Below are 4,666 nucleotides of genomic sequence, written 5' to 3' on the forward strand. Positions count from 1 at the left end.
CGCCGGCAGGGCAACGAACGGCCGCTCCCGGAAGGGGAGAGGCGGCCGGCAGGGACTACAAGTCCCGGCATGCGAGGCGGGGCGGCCCCTCATAGAGCGCGCCGGGAAGGCCCGGTGTCACCACACCCTCTTACAAAACCACTTTTTAAATTTTTTTTTTTTCCTCGGTCAAGTTCAAAGCGATGCAACAATAAGTCTGAAGCACGCCCCGGGAGCTCTGTTGTAGGGATTCTGACGAGCCGATTCAACCAGCCTGGATCCACGGTGTTGAGGGCGAACGCAGAGCTGCCAGGAGGTTCTTCCTGACAGGAAAACAAACATAAGATCTCCATTAGTCGTGTCCATAGGCCTCAAAACAGCTGAAGTCTTCAGCACACGAGCACAATTGTTTTCACCAGAAGTTTAGTTTAAGTAACCTTTGCTTTTTATGAGCCAAATGCTCTGTTCTCCAGTGTATTTAAAACCCTTACTACCAAAAACAGTGTCCTAACGTCCAGGACTACTATCTCCAAGTTAACCTCTTCCTAATAATTATTATAGCATAGATTGAACCATATTCATAACCAATCGTGTCCTTATATAATAAACCTCTGTTCTGTCACTTCTATCATCATTGATTTGAAATGGTGCCATTATGAAATGCAGAACAAAAGGGTCTGGGCTACCAACTATGTCCACTATTTTTACAAATAGCATTAATACATTAAGTATGATGTATATTTTTATCCGTATATTTAATCTGCATTTTTTTTAAATACATGGGATCATATATGCTGGGGAAAAAAAAATAGACCACACCCAACCACTGGCCAGTATTGATAAAACTCAGTTGCACAAATCTAAAAACAGCTTAAAAACAGTAATGTTAGAATTAATGTCAGATTTTAACATTTCAGATGGAAAAATATTGTGTATTATGGGAATAAATATGTAGGTGAACAACAGTTAATGGCATCAGGTTGGCTTTTCCAGAAAGAGATAACATTTTCTGAAGAGAGGAAAAACTGATTTAGTATCAGCCCAGTACTGGAACAGGTTATGGATTAAAAAGCTGATTATAAAGTGTAAAAACGAATAGCTCAGTGGTACAAAGATCATAAAACACATTCTTCACAAAGGTAATGCTTTAACAGCCTTTACACTGTCTTTGCAATCCTTCTGTATCATCAGAATAGGACAGAAATATACATTACAATAATAACATGGAAGTAAAGAATGTTAATATATGCAAATAAAATCATTGCCATGTATTTCTCTTAGCTGTAGTTAAAGGCCATGTAACATTTAAATACAAAGGGCATTTGCTGAGTTTTAGTTATGGGTTTACAGGTACTATATTAAGTATAAATTCCTCTACAGAAGTCACTCAATCTTTTTCAGGATATATAATTGAAAGGAAGTACTAAACAGTTTTCAAAATTACTGTGTACTTTTTCTTGAAATAGTCATTACATTGCAGCTATTTCTACAATATTAAGTTTCATCAACTCATCAGGTATCCTCAGGTTACTCAAGATAGAAACTCATAGCAAATGAACGCAAGTCCTTCAGAGAGAAATAGCATATACACAAACCTATGCAAAACAGGAGACCACACCATTAGTCTTTCAAACACTGGAAGAGCAGAAGTGCAGAATTGTCCTGCCTGCAGAGTCTATCTTGCAAAAACATAGATGGGAACGTAACACTACACCCATAAGGTGTAAGCAACATCAGTACTTCAACCATTATGGGTTTATTTAGAATCACAGCTAGCTATAGAGATAGAAAAAGGTTAAAAAAAAAAAAAAAAAAAAAAAAAAAAAACCTCACCTCATTGCTTGATTTCCAGTTGATTCTTTACAAATCTGTAACAAAGCCAAGGCCTTTATTAGGTGTGAGAAGTCCAAGCAGCTCTTGGAGACAGCAGAGCAGGCAGGAAGGTAAATCCGCACCTTTTTGCTGTCTCAGGCAACTGCAGTTTGTTGGTGCTGTTGTGGCTATTGCCATAGAGCCTCTCTGAGAAGCATATGAAAGGAAAGGTTTGATGTCAGAAAAATAGAACAGGTTGTATATTTCCCACAGTTAACAGGCATTTTCAACCCCTACAGGAAGACAGGACTGGAAAGAAAAAAACCAGAAATGCAGTACTGCAAGAGGGGTAGACACAGGTGATGCTTTTATCAAAGCATGACAGGAATCAACACTTCACAGGCACTTCTGAAAAAAAAAAAAAAGTGCATCTTTCTTCTGAAACTTGCTGTACATGTTAGTCATTTTACTGCTATCACAGTAGGAAGAGAACTGGGAGGGTCATTTCCAGATGTTTAGAAAAACCATTTGAGAAAATAGCATACAATTAGTTTCAAAAGAGATGAGAGTCCTGTTTCTAAGAGCTCTTTGACCCTTCAGCCCTACCTGGAAGCTAAAAAGCCATCAAGCTCGGGGCTGGCACTGGGACAACCGCCGCCTTTCCCCTCACACCCTGCCCTATCGGCCCCGGGCGACCATTTGGTGAGCAATGGCGCTGGGCGCACCAGGCCAGGCCGCACTGAGCGGCAGCTTGGCCAGCAGCAGCTCGGCTCGAGTAGTCGCTGGCTGACAGGATCGTCTCCATCAGGGCTCCGCTCGACAGAGGAGAGCTGGCGATACGAATTTTTCTCAAAGCAGTGGGTGCTGCTTAAATACCTCAGGTACCACCCGCGCTTCGGTTCACCCCTGAGCTCCTGGCAGCTCGCTCTGGCCTTCTCCGGTCTCGGGGTTTCTGGGCTCGCTGGCAAAACCTCCCTTTTCCTTCACCCTAAACAAGGGTGAAGGAAGGAGTGGTGGCAGGTAGAAACTTAGTGTCTGCTGGCTGTTTTTTTCCCTCTTCTCTATGCTCAGTCTTTCTGGAAGTTACTGGCTGCAATAGCGAGCTCCTCAGAGGATCTCCGAGATGAAGTGCAGCTTGCTTAGTTCTAATGCTGCTGCGTTGGAAGCTGTGTTAGTTCGACTAGTGAATCCCTGTAAATATATATAGATATATGTGTGTGTGTGCACTAGCAGGTAAAGAATTAATTTCTGTCAGGAGAAAGTCATTTAAAAAGGGGAAAAATATAAAATAACCAAATTCAAACTTTTATTGTCATCCATAGCTTAAGCAGTGCTTGCTGTTGCTGAAAAGTCAATGGTAAAACTTTGACTGAGTTCTGCTGAGCTAAATTTCTTTTGTTGCCCTTGTAATACCCACGGGGTTTGAAATGCTAAATTGTTCTCCACATTAAGAATAAATATTTTGTGTTTGAACTTAGGTGAAATATTATTTTCATGTTTCTACTTTGTCCCTTCCTTATTTGGGGGTTTAAAATAAAAATTGTCCCCATTTGTGTTAAGAGGCTTTCCCTAGCTTTTCTTAGCTAAAGTAGCTAAAATACATCCATCAAAAGTGTTCTAAGCATCAAAGTAGGCTAGAAAGAGCTGTCTATTTGAAGCTTCATGCAATTTTACAACTGACTTGAAAAGGTTCTTAGAAGTCATATTTTTACTTTTGTTTGATGTTGCCAGGAGGCAAATATGCATGTGAATGAGAAGAGAAATGAAATGGGAAGAGCTCTGTCCAGAACTAATGTGGTGGTAAACACTGTGCTCGTTTTCGTGAAGGAAGCGCTGTTCTGAAAGAGAATTTCCATTCCAAATATGGCAATTTAAAACTTACATTACAGCTTTTAGAGAAATAGATTTGGGATTGTGAAGGAATTGAGGGCAGGGGGAGGAACATTGGAGTTTCGTATGAGTTTTTTCACTGGCTTAATGAGTATGGAAGCAAGCTAACTAAGCGTTTTAAGTGACATTTATCTGTCTTTTTTCTTACCTGTTTCACGTATGCATTAGTTTTTTCTGCAGTACAATTAGGATACAGTGCAAGTGGGTCAGAGGAAATGCAGTAGGATTTTCAGTATGATAATCAAATCATGAATTATTTGTTTCTTTATGACATTTGTTATTTTGATTGTGAAATTCATAAGCTAAGTAATATATTTATTATTGGTGTAGTAGTTAGCTCTGGGTTAATGTCTGTTGAATAAAATATACAAGATAGAAATGTTCAGAACTTGTAGCTCTCTGAAAACATTATTTTCTATGAATTCAAAAACAGCTGTATCCTGAGCCATCGCCAATGTATTTATTTACTTGCATAGTGCTCTGAATTAATTTGTGTCTAACACTTTTTATTATCTTTAACAGTATAGAATCAATGTATCTGAGCCAAATAGATCTCTGGTCTCTCAGAATGTGTTCTGGTAGCCTTCTTGCTAAAGGAATAGACCAGGGTCTTGTCCTGAGTGCACTAATTCATTCTCATTAGTTGCAGGAAGTTTGAAATTCCGTATGCTAATATGATAAAAGCAGTTAAAACTCCATTCCCTTCTCCTGACAATGTATTTTAATTTTATTTCAGCACTAATCCCAAACTGCTCATCTTTTATGTGTATTTAGAATTGGGAATCTCAATACTTTTGTAGCTGGAAGTCTTTAAAACTTACTTTCTCAAATATAGGCATTTTCTGCTGTTTCTTTTTTTAAATTTTACTTTTGTATAAAATTTGGTGAAATACAATAATAAAATGTAAGGAAAGGGGAAGAAATTGTTTTCTTTTTTTCTCTCAAGAGAAACTGAGTGGCTGCTTGGGGCCTACTGCTGGTAATG

This window comes from Anser cygnoides, chromosome 2 (assembly GCF_040182565.1).
Source record: "Anser cygnoides isolate HZ-2024a breed goose chromosome 2, Taihu_goose_T2T_genome, whole genome shotgun sequence".
NCBI classification, from domain to species: Eukaryota; Metazoa; Chordata; class Aves; order Anseriformes; family Anatidae; genus Anser; species Anser cygnoides.